General features: G+C 39.5%; 1 long non-coding RNA gene and 1 pseudogene across 2 annotated transcripts; one reads left to right on the forward strand and one right to left on the reverse strand.

Moving 5' to 3' along the window:
* Positions 1 to 6,102: 6,102 nt before the first annotated feature.
* On the reverse strand, positions 6,103 to 9,703 carry LOC102081485 (lysophosphatidic acid receptor 6-like; annotated as a pseudogene).
* Positions 9,704 to 12,677: 2,974 nt separating this feature from the next.
* Positions 12,678 to 14,767, forward strand: LOC109205027 (uncharacterized). Of its 2 annotated transcripts, XR_002064494.1 has the most exons (4): positions 12,678 to 13,308; positions 13,414 to 13,567; positions 13,644 to 13,914; positions 14,283 to 14,767. It is a non-coding gene; the product is annotated as an uncharacterized LOC109205027 (long non-coding RNA). The 2 variants fall into 2 exon arrangements; XR_002064493.1 differs by having other exon boundaries at positions 13,414 to 13,914.
* Positions 14,768 to 21,988: the final 7,221 nt, after the last annotated feature.

The following is a 21,988-nucleotide window of genomic DNA, read 5'->3' on the forward strand; positions in this document are numbered from 1 at the left end:
TTCTAATTTTAGAGATGTTGCGCAAATGGAAGAAAGCAGTCTTACATAGTTGTTTAATATGTGCGTTGAAGGACATGTCCTGGTCAAAAATGACTCCAAGGTTCCTCACAGTGTTACTGGAGGCCAAGGTAATGCCATCCAGAGTAAGAATCTGGTTAGATACCATGTTTCTAAGATTTTCAGGGCCGAGTAAAATAACCTCAGTTTTATCTGAATTAAGAAGCAGAAAGTTAGCGGCCATCTAGGTTTTTATGTCTTTAAGACATTCCTGCAGTTTAACTAATTGGTGTGTGTTATCTGGCTTCATGGACAGATAGAGTTGGGTGTCATCAGCATAGCAGTGAAAATGTATACTATGTCTTCTAATGATACTGCCTAAGGGAAGCATGTATAATGTAAACAGAATTGGTCCTAGCACTGAACCCTGTGGAACTCCATAATTGACCTTGGTGTGTGAAGAGGACTCTCCATTTACATGTACAAATTGGAGTCTATTAGATAGATATGATACAAACCACTGCAGCGCAGTACCTGTAATACCTACAGCATGCTCTAATCGCTCTAATAGGATATTATGGTCAACAGTATCGAACGCTGCACTGAGGTCTAGCAGGACAAGCACAGAGATGAGTCCACTGTCAGAGGCCATAAGAAGATCATTTGTAACCTTCACTAAAGCTGTTTCTGTGCTGTGATGAGCTCTGAAACTTGACTGAAACGCTTCAAATAAGCCATTCCTCTGCAGATGATCTGTTAGCTGTTTGACAACTACTCTTTCAAGGATGTTTGATATGAAAGGAAGGTTGGAGATTGGCCTATAATTAGCTAAGACAGCTGGGTCTAGAGATGGCTTTTAAAGTAAAGGTTTAACTACAGCCACCTTGAAGGCCTGTGGTACATAGCCGATTATTAGAGATAGGTTGATCATATTTAAGATTGAAGCATTAATTAATGGCAGGACTTCTTTGAGCAGTTTTGTAGGAATGGGGTCTAAAAGACACGTTGATGGTTTGGAGGAATTAATTATTGAAGTTAACTCAGAAAGATCAATTGGAGAAAAAGAGTCTAACTTAACATCAATGGTACTGAAAGTAGCTGTAGATAATATTACATCTGTGGGATGATTATTGGTAATTTTTTCTCTAATGATTAAAATTTTATTTGTGAAGAATTTCATTAAGTCATTACTAGTGAAAGGGATGGTTGGCTCAGTAGAGCTGACTTTTTGTCAGCCTGGCTACAGTGCTGAAGAGAAACCTGGGGTTGTTCTTATTTCCTTCAATCAGTGATGAATAGTAAGATGTTCTGGCTTTGCGGAGGGCTTTCTTATAAAGCAGCAAACTATTTCTCCAGGCTAAATGATGATCCTCTAAATTTGTGACACGCCATTTCCTCTCCAGCTTACGAGTTATCTGCTTTAGGCTACTTGTTTGAGAATTATACCACGGAGTCAGGTACTTCTGATTTGAGACCTTAGTTTTCACCGGAGCTACAGTATCCAGAGTCGTACGTAGTGAGGAGGTAAAATTATTAACAAGATAATCGACCTCTGTTGGAGTAGTGTTCAGGTAGCTGCTCTGCTCTATTGAAGATGATAACAGTGGGTGGATTATATTCTTAAACTTAGTTACAGGACTTTCAGAAAGACATCTACTGTGATAAAGTCTACTCTACACTGCTGTGTAATCAATTATTATCAATTATCAATTACAGTAGATAACCTGATAACCTGCTAAAACTAAACAGAAGAACAGGAAACAATTTCTTAAATGTGGCTGCGTGATGATACATGATTAGACTGGACACAGACAAACAAAGCAAGTGAATGTGTCTCGTTTGGAGTCTTTTCCTGGAAAACATTTAAATATGTGACCCTTGTGCACTGTCATCCCATATGAAAAAGATATATATAAATCTTATAAAGTTTGTATCTGTCTTGTGTGAAACTTGTATGAAAAGCATACAAGAGTGAAAAGAGATATAAGATCCCTTGAAAAATTATATAAATGAAACTTGTATGTTTTGGATACTTAACAATATATGAAAGTAATGAGAAAGTGGCCACTTTCATGAGTAAATCATATAAGCCTTATGATTCACTATATGAAGTAGGCCACATCTTATGCGAGTCTTTTTTAAGTTTTTTTCTATTTCTTTTCCATATGGGATCACATATGGTGATGATAAATAAAAGCGGCAACAGGTGCAGTGGAGAGCCATTAATAAGATATTCCTCAGAAAAGGGAATGTTTGTAGGTGTTGCCCACAGACTATTTCTCTACATATCCCTCCTGACTGATTTTTCTTTAGTTTGGCTTTTAGCTACTGTCCTTGTCACTGCTGGTAGCCCAGATGCCTGCAGCCAATTCCGGTAGCACAGGTAGTCCAGCTCCTCCAGGATGGCACATCCATGCAAGAAGGTTTGCCGTGTCTCCAAGCACAGTCTTGAGTATGTGGAGGAGATACCAGGAGATGGGAGGTTGCACAAGGAGAGTTGGGCAGGGCCATAGAAAGGCCTCAATCTAAAGGGCAAGATCAATATCTGCTCATTTCTACTAGGAGGAACAGGACGAGCACTGCCAGACTCCCACAGAATGACCTCCAGCAGGCTATTTGTGTGCATGTTAGTTATCAAACTGTCAAAGGCTTCGTGAAGGTAGCACAAGGTTCCAACATCCTTTAGTGGGCCCCGTGCTCACAGTCCCACACCATGTATCTGCATCTTCATCTGCAGCTTTGTCAGCTGAGTTAAGCCTTCTTCTATTGACCACTCTGTGCATGGTCACATGTTGACCAAGTTAAACAGCATATGTATTCAGCACAAAATTCAAAAATAAACCTAAATTGTTCCATGCCACCATTTTTTAAAACTCTGACATCACAGAAAACTGCATAATGCACGATGTATAGCAAACACCAGTCAAACAGTGGTGAACTTTACTGGTATTTCTGCATGTTGTTATGAATCTTCAGCCTTAACTGTAGAAAAAGAATTTTTGGTCAATTTATAACCTTTTCCTTCAGGAGACACCACACCAGCTACAGGACAGTTAAGCACATTTTGTTGTTAGACAAAAGAAAACAAACAACAGATATCGGTGTTATTTAAAATCTTTATACACTTTGACATATTTTAGGGAAGAAGCCCAACATTATTGTGACATACACAAGCTAACATTTGTACAACTGTACCAATAGAAATTTAACTACTGGAGATTTAACCTAACTAAATGAAATAATTTTCACTGTACATGGATAAAATAAATCAAAGCAAAATCAAAGAATCAAAACAAAAGGAAAAGGAGAAAAGGCAGCAAGTAAAGGAAGTCAATTCTTCACAAATTTCTTTCAGAAGAAAGGCGAGTACAGCATAACTAACATGCTAAGATTGATTTAGCTGTCAGCAGCTGTAACAGGCAGTGGGAGAGTTTTATATGTGACACTATATCTATCACAATTAGACAGCACAAATTACCACAATGAAACACATGGGCTTAATTTTAGAAGGAGCCAGACAGAGTGAAGCAGCAGCAGCTCCCTCTCTAAATGATGTGCCATAAGGTGGGCTCACATAGTGACAACTAAAATCTTCATCCAGCCACTTCTATTTATCCAATTCAGGGTTGCCTATTCTAGCTACTGTAGCCGGATGGGCTACTCGCCTTTCTTTTCTCTCTCTCGCTCGCTCGCTCTACTGCTCTCGCTCTCTCCTGCGCTCGCTCTTACGGCAAAACTAGGTCAATTGGGAACCCACCTGCATATTGATTGCAGGCTGGCACCAGGTATAAAGCTAAGCCGGTGCTTCTTTGGATTATTCCTCCCATGCATTCAGCGCAAAGCAGCAGTAAATGCTGACACTCTGCGACGGACTGATCGGCAAGAGTAGATCATATGACAGCCACAGGTATGCTCTTGCTAACCTCAGATTCCCTCTCAGTATTGGAATGTATTGTAATAGTTTTTGCGGCCTGTTGTAGCGCGGCAGGTTGTTTTGTTCCGGCGTTGCGGAGAGAGGTGCTTGTGTGATCCTCCACCAGTGAGAGTATAGCGCCTCCGGTCCTGGGGTAAGCTGTTAAAATTATTTTTATTAGCATTCACCACTACAAGAGGCTAAGGTTACATTTATCTGTTTTAGGGTTTGAGCGCTGCCTTCACCTCCGTGGCAACTCACTCAGCCTTAAGTGAAGAATCAAGACATCTGCCTAGCCGTTGTTGTGAGGGCTCCTCCTCAGTGGAGCCTGCTGTCTTGTCTTGTCTTGTCTGGTTTTGAATTGTTTTATCGTGTCTTATCTTGTTTTATTAAGTAGGCCTACCATTTCCTGGTTCGCCTGGTTTTATTTTATTTTATTTCTGAACTGTGGCGTGTGCCCACGCTTCTGTGATCGGGCTGAAGCCATTCTTTGCCCGAGTGTCGTGCCGGGGATTTTAAATTGCCCCCGTTGCTGGTCTTAGCCTGTGGGGAGCCAGACCAGCTCGCGATTGAGGCTGGGACCATTACTACCAGTACGAGTGGACCCGTGGGGCACAAGCCTTCCTGTGTGTGTGTGTGTGTGTGTGTGTGTGTGTGTGTGTGGTTTCTTTTATTAAAGTGTGTTTTAGTTCTTTTTATCATCTGTAGCGAGCCTGACGCTCAGTGTCCTTTTATTCTTTTAACATATTTTTCTGTGTTTTCTTTTAGTGAACGGAGGACGTACCAGTGGCCCTGGGACCTTAGGTGGTGGGTCGTTTTCACACTTTCTTTTGTACAGCACCGGGTGGGCTGCAGTGATTTTCGTTTTGTGTGATTTTCTTTTGGGTCCACGGCTGCTGGTAAGTCCAAGTTCCATGTTTGTTTTATTTTCACTTTAGGACACTGTCAACAATGACGCTACATCTTGGTTTCTAAATATTTTATTTATTTTTACTATAAATAAAACTGTTTTAATATTGGAGCCAACCTGCCTCAGTGTGCATCCTTGAATCTGTGCGGCCTCCTTTTATTCTTTTTTATCTATTTTTCTTAAATATATTTCCTGGGGGTGAAATTCCCCTAGGTGGCGTTGTCATTTTATTATTTCTTTTATAACCCCGCCGACCACTTGGTCACACTACCATAGGGTGAGAGGCCGGGTACACAGGTCACTAGTCTGTCACAGGGCTGCAACTAAAATTTATTTTGAGGAAACATTTATTGATAGAAGTTTCAACTGAAACCTTAGTAACCTCAATATCAAGTAGCATTAAAAAATATTCTATATTGGACCAATGCAGCCATAAGGTTAGAGAGGCCTTTTGTGGAAGCCAGTGTGTTTCAGGCAGATGAAATAAGCTTCTTCAGTTCTAGGGTCAAATGGTGGAGAGTCCCAGATTTAAGCCCTGTGGGAGTGTCCCCCCAAGAGGGACAATGGACCCCCTAATGATCCTCTACCTAATCACAAGAGCCAAGGTTTGAAGATGGGTGTAGGTCACAATCAGCAGAGGTTTCGGGTGAGCTCATTGTGAAACCTAACCTCACCCTATCATGTGATTTTCTGAGGTCAGGTGGCCCAGGATGTGAGTGGGCGTTAAGGCCCCCCTTAACGCCCACTCACATCCTGTGGGAAGGGATCTCAGAAACTGGATTATAGATGGCAGACAAACCTTCACAGTTATACAACCGCAATTCCATAGAAGTTGGGACGCTGTGTAAAATGCTAAATGCATTATTTACTGTGGTTGGCAAAGTAAATAATGTTCACAGACAGCAATTTCTGCATGTGTTTTTTTCACAGTTTCTAGTAAGTCAGCCACCGGTCATGCTGTGGTTGAAGCTTTCATGTTGCAGTGAAAATAAAACTTGACACCACTAAGCCAAGCCTTTGGTTTCGCTCTTTCACTCTCTGGCTTTGACACAAATAGAATAGAATAGAATTCAACTTTATTGTCATTGCACATGTCACAGGTACAGGGCAACGAAATGCAGTTTGCATCCATCCAGAATGTCACTGAAGAGATGAATATTGATGGTTAACTGCTGAAAACTGTGCATGTGGTTGAACTAAAGAATCTCATGCACAAACAGGATACTCTGTGGAAAAAACTGGCATGTATCATGGGACATCTGATAGCAACTCTAGCAGGTCCCTAATCTATAGTTCTCTTCCCACGTCCTCTTTTTTTCTTCCAGAAGGAGTCAAAAGAAAAATAATACATCAGAGGATCCAGACAGCAGCTCAAAACAGTCAGACATGCCAGTGGAGTTATTCTGGTATTGCTTTTTGTAGCTAAGTGTAGTGGCACGGGCAGAAAACATGTGCAGAATATAACCAAGTTGATGGCAAAAATCAGCATTACGTTGACCTTGTTTCTGACCTTTGCAGAGTCACTGAGATGGTTGTGAAGAGTCCAGCAAACCATAATGGTGCACACAATGTTGACTGCTAGCATTGTGACCAGTAACACAATCTGAAGGTAAATAATTGCTGATCGTGTTACACTTTTATATTCATGAGATTCAAAACAGATGTGTTCTGTAAGTGTTTTAAAAATCCTATGGCCTCTGGGATATTTACCACCAGGAAAACTCCCCAGATGAGTGCTGCTCCTTTCCAGGCATTGCACGAGGTCCAAAGATGGTGAGACCTCAGAGGATAAACCACAGCCAGCAGTCGATCCACGCTTATGAAAGTGATGAAGGAGGCGCTGGAGCGGATGTTGGTGCGAAAGAACATTGTGATGATGAGGCACACTCCCTTGGGCAGAGTCCATTCCCCTGTGGTGTGAAAGTGGATCCTCATGGGCAAAGTGAAGACCAGCAGCAGGTCTGAGAGTGCCAGATTAACCATGAAAACAGCATTGGGTGATTTGAGGCTGTGGCGGCGAAGAAGAATCCACAGTGAGATTGCATTGAGAGGCAGACCTATCACCATAATTAAGCTAAAGATCCCAGCATAAACCTTGTCTTCTGTTGTCACGTTAGTGATGTTTGATGTGTTCATGATGAGAAAAGAAATCTTTCTGCGTCCTTTATAAAATATTGTAGTCAAGCAGCAAGAGTTCCTCTCTGAGCTGGTTATCTGTGTGGAATGAGGTGAGGTTAGTCTGCGAGGGCAAACAGTGGAACAGGAAACTTTGTGACTTGACTCAACAGTTGTGGTAACTGACAGAAATGACGCTACATGACAACATAGTTTCTGCCACTTTTGAAAGTAGTATCCTGTTTACCCCCTAAATCAAAATACATTTATAAGATTTATATTTTTATTCATAAGACATTTATAAGGCCATCGCCTTATGTCAAGTTTTCACTTCAGCTGGTTGTGATGCTTCTAAACAAGAAAAGGAAGAAACAAAGATTCTGGGTTTATACAATTCTCATAAGAAAGCAGCGGAGAATATTATGGCCTGATCTATAAGTAGAAGCTGTATTACAGCTTTCAAACATATGAAAGGATGTCAGTGGGGCAGTTTGAACTCCTGTTAGCAGAGTTGGGCCCTGATCTGAGGAGGCAGAGAAATCATTTGAGAGAGCCAAATGACCAGAGAAGCCACTATCTGTGTGTCTGAGGTAAAAAGAGTATTTTTGAATTATTTACATATCATTGTATATGCAGTACCAGTGCATGATTTCAGCTATGAGTGTTGCCCAATGCAGTGATCTCAGTGGCCAGATCTGTTTATTCAGATCTGAAAAAAACCTGATAAATCAAACTTGGTTCAAAAAAATAAATGCTGCAAATTTGTAAAAATACTTGGTTGGTGTAAACGGTTGCATTAAGAATAGGTGATTCTGAAAAACATTTTAATGGATTTTTCATGTCAGTTGTGTAAAGGCCTTGAGTTTAACCAATGAACTTTAGCTAGTATAGAGTTAACCACTGTAACTCTAGAGTTAGAGTGGGAGAAAAGACGGAGTTATTTTTGGGAATGAATCAGAGATCAGAGTATAAAAGTGAAAATAAATATTTCACTCTTCTCAAAGAAGAGAAAACTAAAAATAGGTTCTTAATAATTCTAAAGGATTCTTGCAGTTTTATTGAAATCTCCAAGAGGGCAGCACGTCTCTCTACATCTGTGCATATCTGTGTGTTTGTTAACTGAGAGATTCTATTGTTCCTGAAAATAACCCGTGTTCCAGTTTAGCTGGTTTCCATTCTACACTGGTTAAGCTTTGTTTTTATATCACATACTCCATTCTGACTGCTTTTTCAACAAGTAGTTGCTTCTGCCAGCTAGTATGTCATACTTGACAAAAGACCTCACTGACAAAAAAAATGTTGCTTTCTAGTTCATACAAATGCATAAAATGTCAACATTATCTTCAGATAACAAAGCAAATTATACTGATTAAAAGCATTTGTAATAAAGTTTAAATAAAAACTGCCCTTTGACTGGACCTGTATGTGTTTCTGTGACATAAAACAAAGCACAAGCTATGGTTTTCCTCACGGCTGATCAGCTCGCAGTAGAGTTGAGTTCACCTGCATTCATCTTGTTCACTCTGTCTGCTGTTTTAACACCTGCTGCTGATTTAGGCTTCAGCTGGAAACTTGTTTTTATCCCTGGAGTAACTTAAAATTGATAGATCGGATTTTTAAAAAAAGGACTGACGGATGGAACATGTCAAATTTTTATTAAGGAACCAGGCTGGTGTAATTAATTCCAGCAGACTCATAAGTATAAGAACTATTTGTTTCAGCAGATAAAATTAAAGCGCTTGGAGTTGAGTAACTGAAGTTGCAGTGCAAGTGTAATGAACCTTATGGAAATAATGCATTGCGACTGGTATTGTGGTGCAGACTAACCAATACATTTTTACCTGACAGAAACATTCTTTGTGTTTCCAGAGTATCGTCAGCCCTGCCTTTGGTTTTGGTTTGGTTTGGCCTTCTTTGCATTAGCTGGCTTGACAACATTTAAAACCCTAACTGTAGATAAAGGGTATCACAAGGGTTGTTATCAACTTTCTCTGTTAAATCTGTTAAGCTGGGCTTTTTGCTCGAGGCCTCTTTTACAGTCAGGGCATTCTGCAGATCATATCACTCTTCTTCTACACGAAATGATCCCTATGAGTGACGCCTACACCAAACTGAGATGTTGTCAGATGATGATAAAATCCTGATTAAAAACATGAAAAGAACATAAAAAATGTATCAGTAAAATGCAACACCGTAGCAAATTTATAGTTAAATATGTTGGCGTGAGAGCTTGAAGAGAACTGAGAATGTGTAGAAAACATGTGAACTTATATTTTGAATCTTTCACTTTTTAAGTTAAAACTTAACTCAAAAGATTGATATTCTCATTGATATTTTCACAAATATACCAAGAGCAGCAAACTTGTTATTTAAATTTTACTCATATTTATTTTTATTTATTTATTTATTTTTTACTACTGCTACTGCTTAGAACCACAACTCTGATTACAACTTCTGAAATCAGTGAATATGAGTGCTCTACTGCACCTCCTCAAGTCACAAAATGACAAATTTCTGTGCTTTGACTTCTGCACCAGTTGCATTAAACATTTTCCCCTTCAACACACTGGCCCTACAGACGTGCTGATTTTTAGTTTTGGTGTCGTTTTTTTCCTCTGAGGTATCTATTCTGTCACTAGTTAGTTAACATAACTAATGTAAGTCCATTAGCCCAAAACCAACCACATGACATTACGTTCTGTACTGACAGAAAAACACTAAACATGTTTTTAAAACATGAACTTTAAGTGTCTCAGAGTGACGCTGTGAAGCTAGTTCATGCATTTATTACTTCCAGGCTGGACTACTGTAATTCATTATTATCAGGAAGTCCTAAAAACTCCCTAAAAAGCCTTCAGTTAATCCAAAATGCTGCAGCAAGAGTCCTGACAGGGACTAGAAAGAGAGAGCATATTTCTCCTGTTTTGGCTTCCCTTCATTGGCTTCCTGTTAAATCCAGAATTGAATTCAAAATCCTGCTCCTCACATACAAGGTCTTAAATAATCAGGCCCCATCTTATCTTAATGACCTTGTAGTACCATATCACCCTATTACAGGACTTCGCTCTCGCACTGCAGGCTTACTTGTTGTTCCTAGAGTATTTAAAAGGGAGGAGAACCTTCATTTTTCAGGCCCTTCTTCTGTGGAACCAGCTTCCAGTTTGGATTCGGGAGACAGACACTATCTCTACTTTTAAGATTAGGCTTAAAACTTTCCTTTTTGCTAAAGCATATAGTTAGGGCTGGACCAGGTGACCCTGAATCCTCCCTTAGTTATGCTGCAATAGATGTAGGCTGCCGTGGGATTCCCATGATGCACTGAGTTTCTCCTTTCCAGTCACCTTTCTCACTCACTATGTGTTAATAGACCTCTCTGCATTGAACCATACCTGTTATTAATCTCTGTCTCAAACAAACCATCTTGCATCCATCATTGTAAATTCACATGGGCCTAGGCCCTGTAATGTTTTATACTTTTTATTTATTTCATGTAAAATTACACTCTTTTTTTTTTAAACAGACCATATCTCAGTTTTATGTGTACAGCTGAACAGTGACTGAAAATGTCTTATTTAAAATGTTAAATTTAAATTTAAAAATTTAAAATGTCTTATAAAAGTCTAAAAATTGAACTGACTTGTTATTTGTTTTCCTTTCAGTGTTCTTGAAAGTAAACAGTGGAGTCACAGTGGTTACAATGGCCTAGACTGAAGATGTAACTCAAAGTAATGCTGTCATTTACTCTATTTCCAAACAATATCACTGTCACAATCTGAGGCTGCAGATTGTGTGAGACTAATCAGTGAGGACCAAAATGAAGATGACACAGGAGAAATTATTAAAAGAAAACGAGACATTTATTTTGTATTTTGGCTGACACAAAAAACAAGAAAAGCCAAAATGTAACAGGGAACCTGAACTGGGAAAATACTTTATAGAAGGAAGGTTTATATTAAAAAAACCCTCCCCCATATAAATAAACTCAGAGACATTAAAAGAACTAACCTCAAGACTAAACCATATAAAACATGAACTTAAATCATCTGAATATAGTAAAGGAAAGGATCAAGAATCTAAAAATAAACTCAAAATTCTGGGTCAAAGACCCAGCCTCATGTCAATCAGAGCTTATTAAAAATGTGTATTAGAGCAGTCTTTCTCAAATTGTGGTACCCGTACCACTAGTAATACTTTGGCTCTCTCTGGTGGAACGAGGGAAATCTCCTTTTTTTTAAAGATTAAATAATATACCATTGCAGAGGTATGCAAAGATGACAAGAGAGTTCCCAAGGCTCTTCTGGAAGCCAGAGTCAACCAGAAAACATCTCCCTGAGCGAGAGTCCTCTATGAAGAGTAGCCTTTCCTTATCGCCAGCGGTTGCACCCACTACAGAGCACTGGCGGGCTCGTTTCTCTGGACCTTAAAGCTGCAAAGGCGGCACGGCGCTGTCACATGTAAAAACACAGCCCTTTTCTGCCATGCCACGATCCCAGCCATCATCGATGAGTCGGAGGCCTCCGGGAGAATCGGTGGGGGTGCAGGAGATGCCGTCGGTGAGTCAGGAACTATCGCCTGGATGCTGAAGCTCCGGGTAATTCAATTCAGTTCAATTCAATTCAATTCAATTCAATTTTATTTATATAGTGCCAAATCACAACAACAGTCGCCTCAAGGCGCTTTATATAGGTAGATTTATATAGGTATTGTAGGTAGACCCTACAATAATACATACAGAGGAAAAAAAAAACAACAAAAACAACAATCATATGACCCCCTATGAGCAAGCACTTTGGCGACAGTGGGAAGGAAAAACTCCCTTTTAACAGGAAGAAACCTCCGGCAGAACCAGGCTCAGGGAGGGGCGGGGCCATCTGCTGCGACCGATAGAAGACTTGCGTTGGAAGTGACACAGGGATTAATAACAAGTGTGATTCAGCAGAGAGGTCTATTAACACATGTTGAGTGAGAAAGGTGACTGGAAAGGAAAAACTCAATGCATCATGGAATCCCCCAGCAGTCTACACCTATTGCAGCATAACTAAGGGAGGATTCAGGGTCACCTAATCCAGCCCTAACTATATGCTTTAGCAAAGAAGAAACACAAGAAGAAAGAAGAAAGCAGTCCTACATATTTGTTTAATATGTGCATTGAAGGATATATCCTGGTCAAAAATGACTCCAAGGTTCCTGAGCTTCGACATGCATGAACCACGAAGGAGGGTCGTGAAGCCAAAAGTCCGTCAGCTTAACCACCACAGCAAAAATTAAAACGTACAGTTCTGCTATCACTTTAAATGAAGACAGAAAACTAAACAGCAGTGGTGTTTGTAGGGTTACTGAAGCTGGGCTAGCTGGTATATAATGATGTGCTGTGTGATCGCCGTGTTTATGTGTGATACACAGCATAAACACGGTGAAGCTGGAGGACGCTAACTTTTTTACACTTCAGAATTATTAACGTGACGGTTCCCGATGGTTTGGGCCAAATGCAATCGCATGGCAGGATGTTGTAAATGGACAAAACTTAAGTCAGGAGAACAATTGAGATAATCCATCCACAATACGAGGTTAGCCATTTATATACTGCTGCATGGGCTGGGCTGTAGTTACATCGTAAGGTTTTAAAAACTGAGCTTTAAAATCAACAGCGGTAATAAAAACCTAGAGAGGCCGACAGTGATCACTGACTGTTTTTAGGGGCTTGTTGAGATTAAATAGAACAAGATGCAAAACATTAAAACATGTTAAAAGCACAACAGCCTTAAAAAACACAGAGTAGTTTGAGTGTGGAAGCAGGATTCATCACGTCATCACTTATTGACCTGATTGTCGACCAGTCTGAAATAATCTTTCATAAACTGCAACATTACTCAGTGTTTTTCATCTGTGTAGAAAGACAGACCTCTATTCATCTCTTGCTGATGAGGAGTTGGAGTATAATAAGCCTGTTATTGACAAATATGAATAACTATAAAGTGATCTGTCAGTGAGCCAAGCTAAAGTTAAGCTCATGTTTGTGTATGTATCTTTTTCTAAGCGCTATGATTTGTTATGCAGGTTATTAGACTGACACTATTTCCTCAAAAGTGACCATGACAGTATCACTAACTGATGAATATTTGAAATTCTACTGGTAGATATTTTACAATATTGGTCGGTTGGTTAATATAGGTCTTTCTAATGAAGTTGCCAGTTAGTTTGTGGTTATTTTTGCCCACCTCTCAGTCTCAAGACTGCGGGAGTCTTTACGCAGAGTCGATGCAGAAGGAGTGAACATCAGACGTCTACGGCTGCATGTATTAAGACGACGGCAGTATTCTGTTCCAGGTCCAAACTCCTTATGGCACATTGACGGTAACCATAAGCTAATAAGGTATCAGTGGTATTGGCATATGAATACTTAACCATATTATAGATATTTTAATAATTGTTCTACAAAAAGGTTGTGCTTTTTTGTGTTTTACATATTGTCTCACAGATGGAGATTTGTTGTCCATGGTGGCACGGATGGATTCAGTCGACTAATTGTCTACTTGACAGTGGCGGCAACAACAGAGCTAGAACAGTCTTGGAGAGCTTTATTGCTGCTGTTGAGCAGTACGGACTGCCATCAAGGGTTCGGTCTGATAAAGGTGGGGAGAATGCAGATGTAGCTGAATTCATGATGAATACATCACATAAACATTTTCAATTTTATTTTAATCACAGAATAGAGAGGATGTGGAGAGATGTCTACGAGCATGCCCTAGACCTTCTCTATCAGATCGTCACTTCACTGGAACATCAGGGAACACTTAATCCAGACAATGAAATCCATCTGTATGCCTTGCACCGGGTCTTCCTTCCACACATACAGAGCAACCTCGACTCTTTCAGAGATGCATGGAACAGTCATGGTCTTAGAACTGAACGGAATCAATCACCACAGCAACTCTGGATAAGATACAGAGACCAAGGCCCCATGGAGGATCCTTCAGAGGTTAGAGAACAACAGCCTTTTAACAAAGTTATTAAAACTATCTGACCATACGCAAAAAAAAAAAAAAAAGGCTACATACTGATCTTAGTTTTTGACTAGGGGAGAAAAACCATGTGCTAAAAAGTGATACTCAGAGATTCAAACCTAACCTCTCCAACATTTTCTGAGCTAAGATTTCTTTAGCTCATGTACATTTTTCTAGCCTATGCAGAATTGTACTGTTTTACAATATTTAATTGTTAACATATGTTATTCAAATACTTACCAACATGTGGACCACAAAAAAGTCCCAAATAGGTTGTGCAATTACCTGAAGTATTATTAAGTAGTTGTAACTACAACACTAATCAAGATTATTCTATGTTCAGGTTTCTGAAGACTATGGGATCGACTGGAACGGGCCTCACACCATGGAGGCACTACATCAGTACCTGACATTCAGCTGGGCCGTGAGCTATCAGATGAAGAGCTTGCTACTTTGCCAGTTTCAGGAGTTTCTTTAACAGATGCAATTGGATCATACTTGGAGACAGTCCAAATTCTGTCAAGAACCATAGGAGACTGATATACAACCCAAGCTTTTTATTTAACATGCTAAAACAAACAGACATGCGCTGTAAAACAATTTGCTTTCCTCACAAAATTTTTAAGTTCAAGTTTTTCCCATCATGACATTTGTCACATTGAACTTTTTGGTTAACATAAAATTATAATTTTTGGTTTGTTGTAAATGAAAAAAAAAAAGTAAGACATGAAAGCTGGATGCAGAACTGGTAACTGTCTCTCCCATTTTATATCAAAATGTAAAACTGCTGTTTATAAACATGTGAAACATTAAACGTGTTTCATTCCCCTTTGCTTTCTTTGTGTTTGAACCATGGCAAATTCTCTGCCTGAAAACTCTTAAACCAGTCCAAAACCTGTGTGTGCACTATTTATTGCAGAAATAAGTGCTTCCTCAAAGTCTTGGTGTGTCTGGAAATGAGCTGGCAGCTTTAGCGTTTCAAAACACGTGGAGGCTGTAGGAAAGGTGCCCCCAGAGATCTCCACATTGAGTTCAGGAGGAAGCATCTCCCAGCCAACCCAGAATTTCATCAGTTGGGCCAGTCTACTTGATGAAGCTAGAAAGTCAGAAATGGAGTTAAGGAAACATTTAGTTCATTGTTCATAATGCTGCAGAGCAAATATACAGTTAAATTATGAATTTCATACATTCTATAACTTTAAATGCTTATTATCAAGCATTTGCAATATGAGCAATAGATTTATAAAAAAAAAGAAAAAAAGAAAAAAAAAGGTGCCTATACCGGTTTCAGTGAAGATCCGTAGAAATCCAGTGATGCGGCACATGGACTGAACATCAAATTCTTCATCACTATCCTGAGCTGGCCATGTGATTTTGTCTATTACCATCTGATAGAACATGGAAGAGGACAACTTAGTCTTCAGTACTGGTGAAAAGAATATATAGATTACCATCTTTATTAATAGGAAAACAACAAGTTCAATATATTATTATTTCATGGCAAGTTCTCCAAATACATTTATAAATAAGGTCTCATAAATCAGTGGTCCCCAACCCCCGGACCGGTCTGTGAGAGTTGATGCTCGGGTGTGAAATTTATGGTTTTCAGGGTTTTTATCATTAACTCTGTTTCCCTGGGTCTTTTCCCGTGTGTTATGAATAAATCTTTTTTGGTACCGGTACTGGTTTTATTTTGTTTGTTAATCCACTACAGCTTTAAGGCCGGTCTCTGAAAATATTGTCGGACATAAACCATTCCGTGGCGCAAAAAAGGTTGGGGACCGCTGTTATCAATGATGAGAAAGAACTGGCTTACCTGTGGTGTGAACTGCATTTCTGCCATTCGTGGGAAAAGAAGCGGGACAACATCTGGCCTACTCGTCAGCAGGGGCCATACCATGGCATCTTTGATTCCCTTTCTCAGCTGTTTGAGTTGGCGCATGGTTCTCCCAATAACCTTCCAGGCAGACAGACCCAAGCCATAGTATAAGAACAAATATCCTCCCAAATTCTACACAAGTTGGCACGGTAGAGGAAATGTTCATGAAGACACACTGACATGCTTTGCCATACCTATTTACACTGTAGTAGACCGTGTATACACCAAAGACAAATTATAATTTTGTCTATTGTCTATAATTTTTTACATTTTACAGTAATATATTCTTCAATTCACACATCTTTTCTGGGGGCTTTGTTATTTTCCCAACATCAAACCACATTCTGCAGTAAAAAAATAAATAAATAAAAAATTGCTAAGGTTAGCCTTTTTCATTAACTACAATGTGTCTTTAATGCCTATTTAAGTGCAAAACGTGGTAATGCAGACTTGAGATAACTGTTCTGCTGAAGACATAACTGATGGGTGAGTGGGCGGATTCACTTTCTAAATTTTTCTAAATCAAGTAGTGATTTGAAATGGGTTTAGTTTAAGAAGGAAAATGTAAAAACACAAACATACAGTACATGTTTTTGAACTGCTTTCAGTATACTATAGCCTGAAGATATTTTGTAAAGGAATTTCTGTGTTTGTGAACAGTTTCCTCTTGTGTGCGCATTTGTGGAATTAAGGTGTGAGTGCCAACACTTGCAGGTATGAAGGAAAAGGTCAGATTTTGGTTATGAAAAACTATGTGCATGATTTAAGAAAAAAAAAGAATAATAATTTTAACATGACTGGGAGAACGCTAAATGTTAAAATCCAAATATTTACAACACGAATTTTAGCACTAATAAAAAGAAAAAAAAGAAAAGAAAACATGACCATTGCCTGCCAGTGTTGAAGAAAAAGCTACTCTATACAAATCCGTCTGCTTATTAATTTCAACAACTACAACAATGTCTTTGATACTTAACCAGCAAGAACCTACCACATGCACTAGAAGTTTGTTATGCAGCCATCTCCGATTTGTTTTATTTACTGCTGGGAGATCCCAAGACAGGGAAAGATCAGAGACGGTGTCTTGCTGTTCCTGAGTAAGTTCTTCGAGTTCAAGCTAAAATTAAGATTAAGTGCTTTATGTAACACTGTATTTTAAAAATTATCACAAGCTTCCAAGCAAGGAGAGTAAGGTAATTATGATAATATATACCAATATTATCCTTTTGTTAATTTCTAAAAAATGGATCCAGACCCAAACACCACATAAGAGTAAAATACATTTAAAAATGGTGAAATACCACATATGAAAATAGTAGTACACTTACCAAGATCTAGTCTGAATCCAAACTGGAGTTTGGATATTATTGTTGTCACAAAGTACCGCATCACCCCTTGTCCAACAGCAGCATCACCTGAAATAAAATACAGATGATTACACTGTACAAAAAACAAAATGGCCGAGTATTATTGCCAAACCCTATTTAATTAAAAAAAATTTTTTTAAAGGGAAAGCAATATTATTTTGGCTGTAATCCTAGAATCCTGACCCTGCCAGAAAACAAAAAAAAGGAGCATTGTACAATACACATTTGGTAAATGGCCTTTATTTGTATAGCGCTTTACTAGTCCCTAAAGACCCCAAAGCACTTTATACAACCAGTCATCCACCCATTCACACACTGGTGATGGCAAGCTACATTGTAGCCACAGCCACCCTGGGGCGCACTGACAGAGGCGAGGCTGCCGGACACTGGCGCCACCAGTAGGCAAAGGGTGAAGTGTCTTGCCCAAGGACACAACGACCAAGACTGTCCAAGCCAGGGCTCGAACCGGCAACCTTCTGATTACATAGCGAACACCCAACTCTTGAGCCACGATCGCCCCTACGACTCATTTTTATTAGTAGTGGTCAGGTATATTATTTAGGACCACTGGGCCCATTCACGACAAAGTATGATTGGCCAAAAGAGCTCATCGCATGATGCTTTTCAGCCACATGAAATCAGTAAGCCACTAAGACAACTCCATTAAAAGACATTTAACTAATTTAAATCTATTTAACACAATAGATTTCTATTACTAACCATCAAGGGTACAATGAAGTGGACATGCCCATTCCCGTTGCTGTTTATAGAATGAGAGAAGTGCCTATTCTCTGTCCTCCTCAGAGTCCCTTACATCCATCCTCAGCTGAAGTGGTACCCAGATGCATGTTCCCGAAGTAGATTTTCTCTGAAAACTTTGGCAGCTTGAGCTGGATCTTTAATCAACACCCAATCTAGACCGCAAAAATACATGAAACAATTACACATAGAAAAAACCGTCTTAACATGTTACATGCAGATATACATTCCTTTACAGTCAAAGATGAAGAACACCTGAAAAATGTCATTCAGTGCAGCACCAAAAGGCAAACGGCCTAGTACTTGTGTAGTGTTTTACCATGAACACTAAATGATGTTTCTGATGTTTCAGGCCTGACTGGCACACTTTCACTGACTGTGGCTGGCTCTCTATCATTTTCTTCACCATGGCCTCCCTCTCGTTCTCTAGGTGATTCCTGCGTGGATGTCCTTGAAGTTAACAAAATTGACATTGTCATACTCTCTCATTTTCCTACTGTAAAATGAATATGTAGTACACATATGTCTTTGTTAGTACATCCATCACAGCTTTCCCTGTGCATTTTCATTTCAGAAAACGAAACTTCCTTCTGACAAGTGATGCAGGAGATGAGTGGACCAGAGGCATGACCTGAGCTCTCCTAAAAGAAAACAAACATCCAGTTATAAATTTAAATTACACAATGCTATTTATTTATTGTCAGGAGATTTCCTGTTTTGCAACTCAGGTCAGAATAAAAACGCTCAGAAAGGTTTAACGTGTACACGGGTGAGACTTAGGGAGAGACTCGCACCCTGCAGTAAAAAAAAAAAACAGTCTTTATTCACAGAGCACAGACAGGAAGAGATAAAATAGACCCGTGCTGCGTGCAGGCTTGGAGCACAGAGTGTAACTTCCCCATTTAGGAGTCTGCACAGAGTCTGACTTCCCCACTGCTGTGGACACAGCAGTACATTTCTTTATCTAGATAAAGAAATGTACTTTCTTTATTTAGATAAAGAAAGTACATTTAAGCATAACATAATAAAAATCCCAAAATCCTGAAATCTTTTGACATTTATATTGTGTGAAATGGAGACAATATAGATTTATGTACACAATCAAAGCGCAAGTCCTGTTGAAGTGGACGGATGCAGATTGTAGCCTGCCCAATCATTGTAGATGGATCTTTCAGATACGCAATGGTGTATCCAGTGCTGGGACATTGAAGCAATGCAAGATTTCGACTATGAGTAGATCCTGCAATTTTTAGAAGTTCAAATCCTCCCCCTTCTTGGAGCTTTGGAAACACTTCCATCAGTTTAGTTCTTACAGTCTCGGGATCGTTGTCATTCCCTGTATTTAAATGAATAAACAGATAATTTCCATTCAATCAAACACCCACATATATGAAAACAAGCTAGTACTATCTAATAGCCACAAAATAACAATCACACAGTTGAAATTTAAGTCCAATTTAAATTAAAATGAGAAAATATTTATCACATTTATGGTAAAACTGAAAAAAACAGTGAACCACAATCAAAACTGGGCTCTGGTAAATTTTATACTATCAGACTTACCTGAAAATGTATGGCGTTATTTTTGTGCCACTATTCTGAGTGCACATAAAAAATTTTTGAGCGCACATAAAAAAAGTTTGCAGGTGCACGTGCTGTATTTTGAGGAGAAATTTATTTTGAGCGAAGAAAAGCTGAATTTGAGTGAACAAAATTCATTCCTGCGTGCAAAAAATGTATTTCAGTGTTTGCTATTATCCATACACACACACAATAGCAGCCCCTCTCACTCAGTTTTTGCATTTGCGCTCGCTCGCAATGTGTTGCTCGCACTCTCAACATTTCTGCCCGTGCGCGCTCAACTCTTTCTGCACACCATTATATTTGTGCCACAAAACCAGCCAATCACAGACTTGGATGCAAAAAAATCTTGACTGGCTGTTCTGGTCTCCAATCAGCTCGAAATGACGAAATGCAATATCCCAGAATGCATTTCGTCCAAAACTCAAACGAGGCAGGGGCGGAGGAGCACAGAGTGGCGGAGTTTGAAATATTACTCTTTCTGGGTCACAAAATAAACTTTTAAGATATTTTCATGCGAAATTGGTGCTGTATAAACTTCAAATATCTGCTCGATTCATCAAGACATCACATATTTGCATAACTGCTCTAACGTTTTCGGAGATGCCTGTTACCCACCAGCTGACCGGGTGGTCACTCGGGTTAAACATAATATATAAGGCTGAACTGACAAAAAAATCAACCGATTACACCACCAGGTATTATAGGAAAAAACATAAAGCCTTTGGACTAAAACAAACGCTGTTGTGACAGTGATATACACTGTCTTGTTGGTATATATGCATGATTTGTATCACCTTCATGTTTCCAAACCGATATCATTAGCAGCAGGTTTTACAGCTGTGGCTCCAGCAAACATCAGCTGATACTAGAAATTAATTTTGAATAAATTATAACAACAGCTTATCAAGCTTGAACGTGCTGCTGTTGTTGTTTAGCGCAACATCCGCTGGTTTCCTGTTTCTGGCACAAAGTGGGCATAAACTGGCCGTCTTATCATATTTCTTCTACTCCCACCGTTATACGGAGCAAAGAGCCTTGCTAGCTCGGCTGCAACACGGAGAAAATATCACAGCACAAAAGACCACCAGTCAGCTACAACAGTCTGAACTTTCAGCTTAGCATCATTTTAAATGTCACTGATGTGTAGCGTTAAGCGCTTACAAAAGGAAAAAGAAGAAAAAAAAACACGCACACACACAATGCCAGGCATGGTGCTGCCAAATAAGGGCATTTTACCGACTATCTAGTTTCATGCCCCATTCATGCCCCATCCATAAACAACAAACGTGAGTCACACACAAAGCATAATTAGCTAACTACCACACATAAACCTAGGTGCACAACCCCCACCCACTGAAATTTAGATGCTCACTATATATGAATTGCTAAGATTTAACTGTGTCCCGGCTGACGTTAAGCTGGGCATACACTGTGCGATTTTTTCAGTCGCGTTATTCAGTTTCAGCTCAAACTGCACGATTGACTCGCAGGTGTATAAGTTCGTAGGTCACTATGCAGGGTCTCACACTATACGGCCCGATGCTCTGATGCGACCTGAGTGCTCACACTGTGCGTCCATAAAATGAAGGTTATAACGGAAATTCTGTCACTTGCTCTCCCTCTCTGTCTTTCACTCACACAGACACGCACACCACCACCATCAACTTTGCTAAATTGCTAATGAAAACCATTGATCAGGCAGCTGTGATTGAGCAGCAGTGTAGATCCAACTATTTTCACGGTTGTTGTGGTCGTGATAATTTTGTGAGGCCACATCGAAAAGACTCAGATGAGCTTTCCAAAGTTCTACAAGTTGTGCCTCCATCGCTTGTGTCCAGATCACACGCTGCACTGCTGTGCTACTCCGTCTTTTTCACCGACATTTATGTGTTTGCGCGTGCGCAGTGTGAGCGGCTGCGGTGACACCCTCACGACGATCGGGAGTTGGTCATGAGGTGTTAATCGCTTCTCGTTACCCCATGTATACTACACGATGAACGACGCACGATGAAGGCCAAACTCTGGCCGATCAACAAAATGGTCGCACGACTGAAAAATCGGCTCAAAATGGGCCAAAAATCGCACAGTGTATGCCCAGCATTACTTACTTTGGACAGGTGTAGTGATGGTAAATTCGATTCTTTTTACTGAATCGAGTTTTAATGAGTCACTCACCAAAGTGAATCGGGTTTCTTGAGTCATTTGAGTCACTGAGTCAGTTGACCAGAGAGTGCAAAAATGTATATTTTCACTCAAACTTAATTTGTTTCTCTTTTAATATAAATCCTACTGCTAAGATGAATGACTGTAAAAGAAAACTATTTTTTAGAGCAAAAAAGAGCAAAAAAAATTCTAAAGGGAACATTTATTTATTTTTATTTTATTTTATTAGTATTTTCCTTAAATGTGTCAAATATATATTTTCTCATGTCCACTGAGCTGTGAGCCAGGGGGCGGTAA

The sequence above is a fragment of the Oreochromis niloticus genome, linkage group LG14 (genome assembly GCF_001858045.2).
Source record: "Oreochromis niloticus isolate F11D_XX linkage group LG14, O_niloticus_UMD_NMBU, whole genome shotgun sequence".
NCBI lineage: Eukaryota > Metazoa > Chordata > Actinopteri > Cichliformes > Cichlidae > Oreochromis > Oreochromis niloticus.